This window comes from Galeopterus variegatus, unplaced genomic scaffold (genome assembly GCF_000696425.1).
Source record: "Galeopterus variegatus unplaced genomic scaffold, G_variegatus-3.0.2 Scaffold3265, whole genome shotgun sequence".
In the NCBI taxonomy this organism is placed as follows: Eukaryota; Metazoa; Chordata; class Mammalia; order Dermoptera; family Cynocephalidae; genus Galeopterus; species Galeopterus variegatus.
Genome location: NW_007729376.1, coordinates 21,422 through 35,824, shown reverse-complemented (window position 1 = coordinate 35,824; position 14,403 = coordinate 21,422). Strand labels below are relative to the sequence as shown.

General features: G+C 35.5%; 1 pseudogene; it reads left to right on the top strand.

Annotated features, from left to right (window-relative positions):
- Positions 1–1,488: 1,488 nt before the first annotated feature.
- On the top strand, positions 1,489–2,609 carry LOC103600213 (annotated as a pseudogene).
- The last annotated feature ends 11,794 nt before the right edge of the window (positions 2,610–14,403 follow it).

Below are 14,403 nucleotides of genomic sequence, written 5' to 3'. Positions count from 1 at the left end.
CCCTCCAGGCATCTCCCAATTCTAGGTATGGGAAGAAAGGTAAGGATTCCAGACATTCAGGGATAACCAACTACTAAGAAGCAGAGATAACAGCAGACAAGGGTTTCTCAAGCTCAGCACTGTTGACATTTTGGGCTGAATAATTCTTCATTGTAGGGAGCTGCCCTATCCGTTGTAGGATGTTTAGTAGCATCTCTGACCTTCCACTAGATGCCAGTAATATCCTCCCCCCACCTTCTCAGTCGTGACAAAAATTCTTCCAGACATTTTGCCCCTTTGGGGGCAAACTCGTCTTCAGTTGAGAACAACTGATCTAGAACAATATATGAAGCTCCGATTTGTAATGTTTGCTGATTTCTGTGGTGTAAATACATCCACCATGTGCTATTTCAAGTTCAAATGTGACATCGCTGAATGTGGAATTGGGAAGAGATATGTAGTAACACCATTATGTAGTATTTCTATTATATAGATAACAACTGTTGTAAATAACATATATAGCAATTAAATTTAGTTAAATAATTGGGAAGTGGTGAGTTTTGAGTATTTATTTCCTTTGGTTTTAATATAATTTATTTAATTGTAAGTTATATAATTATTTTTAGTAGCTGCTATGTTTAGCAACTATCTGAAAAAGTTCCTAAAATGTTAACAATAGGTTCTCTCAAGCTTTGGCACACTACTGTAATAGGGGCAAACTAAGAGTAGACCAAACTTACCAAAACTTGGACCCAGCCTCAAATCAACTCAGTCCCTAATTGGATCCATTCCCCACTGTAGCTGCCTGTCAAAGGATAGAATGAACCCTCCCTGAAAGGCTCAAAAACACTGTGTGTGCATGTGTGTGTAAAACCTCAGAGTCAAACAAACTGGGAGAAATATTTACAAACCAGGTGACTGACAAAAGATTAATATTCAAACCAATTAAGAAAGACAAACATCAGAAAAATGGGCAGAAGATTTAAATAGGTAGTTTTCAAAGTAAGAAATATGTATGATCAATAAACATACAAAAAAATCTTTCACTTATTAGTAATAAAAAAATGAGGTAAAAGGAGGAATAATTTTTTATCTACCAAATTAGGGAAGATTTCCAATATCATCAAATCCATTGTTGATCAGAGTATGGGAAATTAACACTTTCAAATACTGCTGGGTAGAGACCAATTTAATAAGCTATATAAAAGTCTTAGCATTCTTCATGCCATTGATCTAGCAATTACAATTCTAGGGATTTATGCTAAAAATCACTTTTATGCATAAAGATATAGCTATAAGAATGTTCTTAATCACTCTTTTTATGATGGCAAAAAATAATTTAAATGTCCAAAGTAAAGGCCTAGCTAAATGAACTATGTTGTGAAAATATATTTGGCATTTTAAATAAGAATGCAAAAGAGTATCTACTTATCAGATAAGAAATTTAAAATACTCTTTTCTGGTCGCATGGTTTGTGAGGGGAGCATCCCCTGTTCCCGGGCCTTCGCTATGAGTGTCCCAGCCTTCCTCGACATCAGTGAGGAAGACCGGGCTGCTGAGCTTCGTGCTTACTTGAAATCTAAAGGAGCTGAGATCTCAGAAGAGAACTCAGAAGTTGGACTTCATGTGGACTTAGCTCAAATTATTGAAGCCTGTGATGTGTGTCTGAAGGAAGTTGATAAAGATGTTGAGAGTGTGATGCACAGTGTGGTATCCCACCTCCTGATCCTGGAACCAGACAAACAAGAAACTTTGATCGAAAGCCTACGTGAAAAGTTGGTCAAATTTCGGGAAGGTGAATGACCTTCTCTGAGACTGCAGTTGCTAAGCAGCTTTTTCATGGGATGGATAAGAGTACTCCAGTAAGATACACAGTGTATTGCAGCCTCATTAAAGTGGCAGCATCTTGTGGGGCCATCCAGTACATTCCCACTGAGCTGGATCAAGTTGGAAAATGGATTTCTGACTGGAGTCTCACCGCTGAGAAAAAAACCATACTCTTTTAAGACTACTTTATAAAGCACTTGTGCGTTGTAAGAAAAATGATGCCGCTTCAAAAGTCATGGTGGAATTGCTAGGACATTACAGAGGACAATGCTTTCTAGATTGGAGTTGATGCCCACAGGTGTATTGTATGAGCATTGAAAGATCCAAATGCATTTCTTTTTGACCATCTTCTTACTTTAAAAACAGTCAAGTTTTTGGAAGGCGAGTTTATTCATGATCTTTTAACCATTTTTGTGAGTGCTAAATTGGCATCATGTCAAGTTTTATCAGAATAATAAAGACTTCCTTGATTCACTTGATCTATTACATGAACAAAATATGGCAAAAATGAGACTACTTACTCTTATGGGAATGGCAGTGGAAAGTAAGAAATTTCTTTTGATACAATGCAGCAAGAACCTCAGGTTGGAGCTGATGATGTTGAAGCATTTGTTATTGACACAATAAGAACTAAAATAGTCTACTGCAAAATTGATCAGACCCAGAGAAAAGTAGTTGTCAATCATAGCTCGCATTGGACATTTGGAAACCAGCAGTGGCAGCAACTGTCTGACATACTTAATGCCTGGAAGCAAAACTTGAACAAAGTGAAAAACAGCCTTTTGAGCCTTTCTGATACCTGAATTTTTATACATATATTTTTGTTCTTTTTGGGGGGAGAAAAAAACATAAATCATAGTAAAATATGATTTACAATAGCTAAGAGTTGGAACCAGCCCAAATGTCCATCATCAGATGAGTGCATAAGGAAACTGTTGTATATCTACACAATGGAACACTACTCTGCTATAAAAAAGAATGAAATACTGCCACTTGCAACGACATGGATGGACCTAGAGAGAATTATATTAAGTGAAATGAGTCAGGCACAGAAAGAGAAATATCACATGTTCTCACTTATTTGTGGGAGCTAAAAATAAATAAATGAATACACAAATAAACTGGAGGGGGAGGGAAGAAGACTCAACAATTACAATTCCTTTAAGTTGATACAAGCGAACAGATATGAGGTTGTTGGGAGGGAGGGGGGAGAAGGAGGGAGGGAGGTTTCGGTACTGGGCCACAATAGTCAACTACATTATATACTGACAAAATAAAATAAAATTAAAAAATAAAATAAAATAAATGTAAAGCCAGAAACAATAATAAAAAATAAAAAAATTTAAATTTTAAAGTTTAAAAAACAGTATTAATATATGATCCCATGTTTATAAAATATCCATATCTATAAATATATGCATAGAAAACAGTTTAGAAGGTTATGAACCAAATATTAACAGTAGTTATCTCTGGATGGTAAAATTGTAGGTGATTTTTCTTTAATCTGTACTTTAAAATTTTTCTATAACGAGCATGTATTTTTTAGGTAATAAGAATAGTATTAATATTATTTTAATATTACTCAGTGTGTTACATTGAACATTCATTTTAAAAACTTACTTTGAGAACATCATCTTTCTACCCCCAAATTTATCTTTTCCCAGTGATAATTTGGAAGAATGAAATGGAATGTAATTTCAAATATATTTTTGAGGGCCAAAATCTATCCTGGGAGCCTAGACTGCTCAAACTTTCTATTTACTTACCTTCTCTTGCCCTCCATGTCAAGCACCATTTCAAATTTTCTCCCTCCTCATGACGGTCTTCCATCTTCCTGTAGTACTCACATGGTCCTGTTCTCAGAAACCTGGAGGTAATTGATGAAGGATGGGAAATCAAGATCAGAGATTTGCACTTATTTCCAAACAGACTTATTTTATAAACTGTTTTTCATGATTGAATTGGAGATATTTTGAAGCAACTGTTGATTGAAGGCTTACCATGTACCAGGCATTATGCTAAGCAGTTTAAAGAAAATTATCTCCTTTATTCTTCATAATTTAAATAGAAAATCAAGTCTCACAAAGGGCATGTAATTTACTTAAGGTAACACTGGTTGGAAAGAGATGGAGCTAGGACACAAATTCAGACCTGTCTGGCCCCTAAGGCAACCCTTCCCCAGCTCCTATATTATGTTATAATGCCTCCCTGTATTCTGGCTGATTATTCTTTCTGCTAAGTAATTCACCATCTAGTAGCTATCACACTCTGTGGTGTTAATTGGTGCTAATTTTCAGATGATGACCAAGTGACTACACTTGGATTTTAAAGTGGAGAAAGCTGTGATTAAGGTGCAATACATGTGAGGTTGAAGTCACAACTTTCCCCACTTTACTGTGTGTGACTTTGAATAAGCTACTTAACCTCTATGAGTCTTAATTTCCTCATTTGTAAGATGAGGATAATACCTGTGCCACAACAACTTTTAAGAGGATTAAGTAAATAATGTTGAAATATTTTGTAAGTGAGAAAAAACACTGTAAATGTGAAGCGTTGATAATAAAACAGTGTAAGAATTGGTATAAATAGCTTTCAGAACTAAAGTTCATCAGCAAAAGAGAGGCATGCTGCTTATTTAGAATATAGACCAGACATCAGTGAACTAAGTACTGCTTTGAAATTCTTGGAAGTTTTGTCCGTTTGCTAGGTGGTTCATTTTCTGGTGGTTTTGCAGATTGGTGTTGATGATAACTAGTAGTAATTTGCTGCAGGGGATGGGATGAGGAGGTGAGTGATTTTGCTTGTCCAGCATAAAAAGAGACCTAGAGACACGTAGGAGACAATAGATAATTGATATCCCTAATCTATCACAAATTGACCAGCCTATGTCCAGAATACTCTGTGGTTCAGTATGAGACCCTCCATTTGAAAGATTTGTAGACACAATGGACTACATTCAGAGAAGAGCAACTGATGGTTAGAAATCCAAATCATGTCACCTTGAAAAGATGTTGGAAAAGAACAGAAAATGCCTAACTAAGGGGAAAAGTCGTGGAGCCAGCATGTTGTACTTCAGTAGTCTGTACATGTAGCTATTTGTTAGAACCATAAATTCTGAGCCCCTTCCCCCAAAGTTCTGATTTAGCAAGATTGTTGTGGAGCCCAGAATCTTTCTTTTTAAGCTTCCTCATAATTCTTTATGCTTGGTTACCATGAGTTTAGATGAAGCTTATGGAAGATCTGTCTAAGGGTGCTGTCAATAGCGATGTAACAAACACCACAACCAACAGGCAGAGTTGAAAAGATTTATCAACTGTCTGAATGTGAGATGGTGAAAAAGCTGTTACTAAAGATTAATTTGATGTTTTAAACCTAGCTTGGGTGGAAAGATGATGAATTCAGTTTTGGAAGCCTGATATATTTGAGGTTTTAACCTAAAATTTTTGGCATATCAGTGTTCTCTAAAGTGTGTTCTACTGCATATTTATCTTATCAGAACATTACTCCTACATAATGCTAGTTCCATTACATATTAAAATGTGTTCTGTGAAAAAAAAAAAAAAGTGCCATGGACTAGAAAAAGAATGGATAGCTTATTGGGAAGCACTGAGTTAAAATAAATCAAATGGTTGCCTTATCATAATATTCTTCGAGCCTATAAGACACTAACATTCATTGTAGAGCTCCAGGAGTAGAATATAAGGCTCGTATGTAGCATTTTCAAAAGTTTTTGTCCACAGAATATTTCCCTCCCCCCACCCCACAGAGTGTTTTTTTAATTGAAGAACATATTGTAAGGATAATGTTCCTTATAATACAGGATAATGTTTCTTATAACACATACAGAAATATGCTAAAGTAGATACAGAAGATATTTAAGTTTAGTGCAAAGGCCGAAGTTAGATATCATGGAAGGGACAAACAAGGCTATGAAATGCTGCAGTGACTCAAAAGAATAACAACCAGTCATTTGAATTGGCAATATTGGAAAACAATTTCAGTAGAAGCAGTAGTGAAAGTAAGATCGTGAAGATGTTAGGATACAATCTCAAACCACCAGCTGAAGTGGAGATAATGTAAAATATTTAAAATTGGAATTATCACAGAAAATACAGTCATCATAGTTAAGTTATTATAGTTAAGGTAGGAGTGGTGAGGCTAAACACTTATAATGGGAGAGAAAGCAGACTCAAGGAAAAATTTTACTTTTTTTGATAATCAGAATAAAGACATAAAGATGGATGCATTTAAGGTGCTAGAAATGAGGGAAAGAGATTTATTTATTTATTTATTTATTTATTTTTTGAGACTGGCTGCACCACGCTCAGCCAGTGAGTGCAGTTGTCATCCCTATATAGGATCCGAACCCGCGGCGGGAGCGCTGCTGTGCTCCCAGTGCCGCACTCTCCTGAGTGCGCCATGGGCTCGGCCCGAGGGAAAGAGATTTAAAGAACAGGTAGAATATGCTTTAGAAAAGTGGATTAATTTTTCTGCTTCTGGGAGATAGGTAATAGACAAATTTTTGGATTAATGTTCATCTATGAGATGAGTTTTTAATATTCAATTTTTTGGACTAGCTAGTTTCTTTCCTCTTGTAAGTGTCATGTTTGAGGGGTCTTCAAAACGTTCATGGGAAGATTCATATTATCTTTTAATCCTATTTTTCCACGAGCTTTCTTAAGTCCCCTCATATGCTTGCTGTGGAGTAGGAGTTCAATACGTGGCAGCTCTTGTTAGTGTTGCTGTTGTTTCCATTGTTTGAACATTTTACTATTTTGCACTAGCACTAGTGGGTAGACAGAGGAAATGAGAGTCAGTGAATGTCAAACCAGGTAACTATTTGGTTTATCAATTCTATGTTTCATGTTCATGAATTAGCTAGCGTAGTCCATGATTCCTCTGCTATTTATTTTTATTATCTTTATTATCTTGCATTGTACCTGGAACAAACTACACTTTTGTTAATTCATGTCTTGATTTTGTTTTTCAGTGGTCATTCTAGTTGCAGTTTTTCTGCCCTAAGAAGAGTTAGCTTTATGCTGCTGGAGATTTGCACATTTTATTTCTATGTACTCACTTAAGTATACAGTGTTAACGGGCAGTTGCATGACTCATAGTCGACATAAGCATGAATTAACTCTAGTACCTCTGTGGTGTGCCCTCTTTGAGATTACTTTGGAAGACCACCCAGAAGGTGGCATTTACACAGACAGGTGGAATTTATTCAACTTAAGAAACAGAGCAATAATGACTGACCAATTACACCTGCATCCTTCAGTATGGCCCAGCTACCCATTTGCTCTTGATTGAGGTTCAAACTATTGATCTTAAACTATAAAGGGCTTTATAGGCTGAATTATGGCTACTTTAAACAAGACTTCTTCCTTTAAATAGAGTGCTTTGCACATAGTGAGCACTCCATAAATGCTCTTGAATGCACTTGACATAAATGCTATGACTGAATGAATGTTTAGAGATTCCAGTGAACTTCTTTTCATGGTTTCCAGATTTGAGGGAAGGCTTCTTGATATTGAATTTTTCTCTATCATATTAGTTTTGTTTGGGGGTTTAATGAAGTGTAATTTTACTGACCACATGAAATTCATCTTTTTGGTGATAAATCTTTTTAGGTGGTTTGCTGGCCTAGTCAGAGTAATTCATGGTTTTATGATTTGATTCACGTGCTTAGGCACAGTAGCTGTAAAATAAAACAATAGTTTTAATAAGTTCACCAAGAAAGTGGTAAATGTATTATTTTTTGCCCTGGGCCTGGGTGTTTCCTCACGGATTTTCACTTGTTTGGTGCTTAGCTAGGTGCTTCCCACAAAGATAACTTTATAACAGTAATGCATAAAAACTTTTCAATGCGTAAACTTATACAATGTGAGAGGAAATTTTTTACTTCTGCATTGGGCAAAAAGTTATTTGGAAATTACTAATATCAATTAATTGGAATAATTAGAAAGATGGGATGCTTTGTTATTTTAAATACGAAAGGTTTTCTTTCCCTTAAAGGAATGTCATGCAGGTCAGTGGGTCTCAGGATTATTGGGAGAATATAAATATATAGATTTCCAAACTTTAATCTGTGCTTTTTAAAAGCTTGATGTAATTCGGATAATTATCCATCTTCTAGAATCATTGATTTGGGCCTAGGGAATCAGTGATTTACTACTAATTTTTTGTCTCAAAATTAGGTCTAGAAATATATCACACCACCTCTTTTCAAGGCAATTATATACTTTTCTATTATAAAATAGACTTTTAGTATCTTTATGTTTAAGAAAACAGAACAAAACAAGAAAATTATACTAATTTGAGATTCTGTGTGGGACCATACAGTTTGAAGTTTTCTTATTGATCAACCGACTTGCAAGAAAAAATCAGGAATTAGCAGCAAATACAGATGACAAATGACTCTGAAGTAACAAAATCTACTCTTCCCTCATCCCCCCCCATATACTAAATAAAGATACTATTTGTTACCCACCCAGTTACTTAAGCAAAAAACCAAGACTCAATCCTTAATTATTCTTCTCCTCAACTTCTATATCTAATCTACCAGTACATTTTGCTCTGTGCACCTTCAGAATATATTCTGAATCTGACCATGTCCATTTCTACTGCTCTAGTCTAATCCACCATTATTTTTATCGTCTTTGACCTGAACTGCTGTGACAGTCTGTCTGCTTTGGCTGTTTTTTTTTTTTTTTTCATAGACTTTATTTTTTAGAACACTTTTAGATTTACAGAAAAATTGATGACATAAGTCACAGAATTCACATATACTCCCTCACCCAATTTCCCCTTTATTATTTTTTCAAGTTCTGTTTTATTTTATTTATTTATTTTTGACAGTTGGCTGGTTTGGAGGTCTGAACTCTTGACCTTGGTGTTACAACACTATGCTCTAACGAACTAAGCTAACCAGCCAGCCCTATTTTATTTTTAATTATTTTATTTAAATACATACAAATAATAATTGTATGTATTTACAGGGTACAAAGTGATATTTCAGTACATGAATGCATTGTGGAATGATCAAAGCAAAGTAATTATCATGTCCATGACCTCAAATATTTATCATTTCTTCATGGTGAGAATATTTAAAATACTCCTTTTTCCTTACCCACTCCATGCACACACCCAGCCGCTGGTAACCACCATTCTCTCTACTTTTATGAGTTTGTCTTTTTTAGGTTCTGTGTATAAGTGAGATTATACAGTAGTTATCTTTCTGTGCCTGGCTTATTGTACTTAACATCTTATTTCACGTCACTCAATGCCTTCTAGTTTCATTCAAGTTGTTGCAAATGACAGAATTTCCTGTTTTTTTTTTTTATGGCTATGTAGTATTCTATTGTGTATATCACACATTTTAAAATTCCATTTATTTTTTGATGGACACTTAGGTTGTTTCTGTATCTTGCCTATTATGAATAGTGCTGAAACAAGCATGAGAGTGCATATATCTTTCCAACATACTGATTTCATTTCCTTTGGTTATATACCCAGTAGTGGGATTGCTGAATCATATGGTGGTTCTAATTTTAGTTTTTTGAGGAGCCTCCATGCTGTTTTATAAAACAGCTATACTAATTTATAATACCAATAGCAGTGTAGAAAGGTTCCCTTTTCTTCACATTCTTGTCAGCATCTTTCATCTTTTTGACAATGCCAATCTAACAGGTGTGAAGTGATATCTCACTGTAGTTTTATTTATTTTATTTTATTTTTATTTTTTATTTTTTTTTCCTTTTTGTCTTTTTTCGTGTCTGGCAACAGATCGCAACCCTCAGTGTCGCGCCCGTACCAGACCGGGACCGGCAACGGGATCGCAAACCTCGGTGCTGCGCCCGCACCTTGCTCAGCCAGTGAGCGGGAACCGGTCTGTATGTGGGATCCGAACCCTCGGCGGGAGCGCCACCATGCTCCCAAGCGGCGCACTGTAGCAGTGCGCCACCGGGCCGGCCCTCACTGTAGTTTTAATTTGCATTTCCCTGATTAGTGATGTTGAGCATTTTTTCATATATCTGTTGGCCATTTGTATGTATTCTTTTGAGAAATGTCTATTCAAGTCAGTAGAAAAAAATACAAATTGTTTTTCCTGTGCTCTTACTTGGTAAAAATCAACACAGATTTCTGTGACCAAATGTATGGGGATTTTCCCTAGACACCAAGCAAATCTGCAGTGGACAACAGCTGGGTATTCTCTAATTCAGTTAAATTCTGACACTATCTACTGTCTGTTAGATCCTACAGGTTGAGGGCTCAGTGCCACAAGACTGGTCCCACTTCAGATCCCAGTCTCAAGTCTGGGTCTCCAGAAATTCTAACTGACCAGCTTCTAGTTGGGATCTCCACAACTCTCTTTGGATTCGGTTAATTTGTTAGAGTGGCTCACTGAACTCAGGAAAACACTTACTTACATTCACCTATTTATTATAAAGGATATTACAAAGGATATAGATGAAGAGATGCATACAGTGGGTTATGGGGCAAGAGGCATAGAGCTTCTATGCCCTTTCTTGGTGCACCACCCTTCAGGAACTTCCAGATGTTCAGCTATCTAGAAGCTCTCTGAACTCATTCCTTTTGGGATTTTATGGAGGCTTCATTATATAGGTATGATTGACTAGATCACTGGTCACTGGTGATCAGCTTAACCTTCAGCCCCTCTCCTCTCCCCAAGGTTGGGGGGGGGTGAGGCTGAAAGTCCCTACCCTCTAGTCCTGCCTTGATTTGTCTGATGACTAGCTTCCATCCTGAAGCGACCTAGAGGCTGCCAGCTATCAGTCAACTCATTAGCATAAAAAAAGACATCACTTTGGAGATTCAGAACATTTTAGGAGTTATATGCCAGGAAATGGGGACACAGACCAAGTATATATTTCACAATATCACAATGCCCATTTTTTAATAGGGTTATTTGTTTTTTTGCTATTGGATAGTTGAGTTCCTTGTGATAGCCCCTTATGTATGTTTTGCAAATATTTTCTCCAAATCCATGGGTTGTCTCTTCATCTATTAATTGTTTTTTGTTTTGTTTTGTTTTATTTTTGCTCTGCAGAAGCTTTTTTGGTTGATGCAGTCCCATTTGTCTGTTTTTGCTTTTGTTGCTTATACTTTGGGAGTCATATCCAAGAAATCTCTCTGCCCAGACCAATGTCATGGAGCTTTTCTTGTATGTTTCTTCTAGTAGTTTTATAGTTTCAGGCCTTATGTTAATGTCTTTAATAAATTTTGGGTCGATTCTTGTAAAAAGGGTGAGATGAATCCATTTTCATTGTACTGTATGTGTATATCCAGTTTTCCCAGCACAATTTATTGAAGAGAACGTTTGTTACCCAATGTGTGTTCTTGGCAACTATGTCAAAAATCAGTTGATCATAGATGTGGAGATTTACTTCTGGGCTCTCTATCTTATACTATTTGTTGATGTGTCTGTTTTTATCCCAGTACCATGCTGTTTTGATTACTGTAGCTTTGTAATAGATTTTGAAATTCAGTAGCATGATGCTTCCAGCTATGTTCTTTTCAATCAAGATTGTTTTGGCTATTTGAGATCTTTTGAGGTTCTGTACTAATCTTAGGATTATTTTTTCCATTTTTGTGAAGAGTGACAGTAGAATTTTGGTGGGGATTACATTGAATCTGTAGACACTTTGGGCAATATGGACATATTAACAATACTCTTTCAATCTATGAACGTGGGATGTCTTTCAACTTGTGTCATATTTAATTTCTTATATCTATGTTTTATAGTTTTCAGTGCACAGATCATTCCTTCCTCACCTATCAATAATTTACTTTAAATATAAGCGAATTAAATTCTCCAACCATACAGCATACAGTGGCTGAATGGATTAAAAAGACCCAACTATATGCTGCTTGCAAGAAATTCACTTCACCTTAAAAGAAACTCTTAGACTGATGGTGAAGGGATGGAAAAAAGGTATTCCATGCAAAGGAGAGCAAGGGTAGTTATACTTATTTCAGATAAAATAGACTTTAGGTCTGACGCTAAAAAAGACAAAAGTTATTATATAATGGTAAAGGAGATAGTTCATCAAGAGGATACAACAATTGTAAATATATATGCAACCAACACTGGAGCATTTAAGTATATAAAGCAAACAGTTTCCCCTATTATTAACATCTTACGTGTGATGTATATGTCACAATTTATGAACTAATATTGATATATTATTATTAACTAAAATTCATGCTTTATTCAGATTTCCTTGGCTATCACCTGATATATCATCTCTTCCAAAAGCATATCCTTGATCACTTTATTTAAAATAGCTTCTCTTCCCCCACCCCCAGAACTCTATCCCATTACTCCTCTAGATTTTATTCACAGCAGATACTCTATTTCAGTTTCTATCTAATTTACGTGATTGTTTACTTTTTGATTCTCCTTACTGGTATGGGAGCTCTGTAAGAACAGGAACCTCGTCTATCTTAGTCTCTGTTGTGTTCCAGAGCTTAGAACAGTACCTGTACAGGGTCCATGCTCAATATATATGTTGAATGGATGAATGAGAAAAGAATCAATGACTCTTTCATCCATTTTGCCTTTGAAAGTTTGCCTTAGGCTGGGTTTTAATTGTTCCAACTGGAAATGCTACAATTTTAAGTAAAATAATTAATGGATTTAAGATTCTCATGAAAAGTAGTTCCTATATTCAATTTAATTATTGAATTGTGTAATCCCAAGATTATGAAGGACAATTTATAATATTTTCCTGTGCTTCAACCATTATTCACTTTGTTCTCAAAATAGCCATATGAAATAGCAGGTATTATTACCTTACTTTGCAAATAAAAAACACAATTGACTTTTAAGGCCTAAATGACTTTTTCAGGGCTTTGTAGAAACAGGGAGTAGACTTAAGACTGGAAATCTGATATTTTTTTCCATGCCATCTTTATTTTTTTCTCTTTTTAATTTTGTGTCACATCTTCAGTTTATATATGGTGATATCCAGGAAATGACGGCTTTGGATAAACACGTTCTCTAGACAAAACATCTATTTTAACCCTAAAATTATTAACTAATGATTTTTCTATGTAATTCTGTCTAAACAATATTACTTGTCTTACTAAAAAGCATAATTTAGTGATTAATTTTATGACATAGTTATTATTATGAATATGTTATTAAACTGTATTTTAAAACAGTGGTGTAATTAGGTCCTAATGAACTGCATAGAACTCTCCATGCCCTCTAAATAATTTCTACAGAGTTCTGTAAAGTATATAGGGTGACCCTTCTTTATCTTCTCATCCACTTTGAAGTCCTTAGAGGCTATCAAGGTGTCCAGAGCACTAGTATTGTTCTGTATTGCTCTTGTTTGAGTTCCTTTTGTTGTCTCTCAAGACTTTTAGAACATGGCAATAATTGTATCTAGAATTAACCTGCTAGCCACAACTTCTATTGTTCTATTTCTGATTACAATCTAGGGTAGAAATGGAAATTTCCAGGGAAAATAAGAAAACAAATATTATGTGTGAAAATAATGTAAATTTTACCACCTCCTAAGTCTACCACATTCCTCAGAGAGCAGCACATGACAAGTGTGTACACAGCACCAGTTTTGAAGGACCAGGCCAAGAAAAAAGTGATATGAAGAGACAAAGAGCCCACTGATCAGAATCTTATGGCATGTCTACTGGTAGTCTCTAGGAATTCATAGAAGCAGCTGCCCGATGGCCAAAATGTAAGTAAAGCACTTTGGCAGAATATGGTTGAAAATAGTGATGAAGAATAGGAAAGTCAAACATGTTTTTTACCTAAAATAGGTTAAGCTGTATGTGGCATGTCTACTGGTAGTCTCTAGGAATTCATAGAAGCAGCTGCCCGATGGCCAAAATGTAGGTAAAGCACTTTGGCAGAATATGGTTGAAAATAGTGATGAAGAATAGGAAAGTCAAACATGTTTTTTACCTAAAATAGGTTAAGCTGTATGAGAGCTGTGGATGTTTTTATTTCTAGTTAATTTCTAGGTTTTTAACTTTTATTGGAGGCTTGAAGTTGCTAAATGTCTGACTATAGAAGAAATGAAATGTATTAGTTTGCTAAGACAGTCATAATAAAGTACCACAGACTGGGAGACTTAGAATTTTATTCTCTCACAATTTTGGAGGCTAGAAGTTCAAAATCAAGATGTCAGCTGGTCTAATATCTTCTGAGGTCTCTCTCCTCGGCTTGTCTTCTCCCTGTGTCTTCACATGATCTTTCCTATGTGTGTTGTCTTTGTCCTAAATTTCTGTTCATATAAGGACACCAGTCATATTGGGTTAGGGCCCACCTGAATGACCTCATTTTAACTAGACTACATTTTAAAAACCCTATTTCCAAATACAGTCACAAATACAGTTACAAATACAGTTACATTCTGAGATACTAGGGCTTAGAACGTCCATATATGAATTTTGCGGGAACACAATTTAGCCCATAACATGAAGGGAATATTCTCTTTAATGTTGTTTTCTTTAGCATTTTAAAATTTATTCTCAATAAATAAAGGGTCTTGACTTTAAAAGCCTTTTTCTCTCTGGAGTTATAAATGTGCACAAGAAACAATTAAA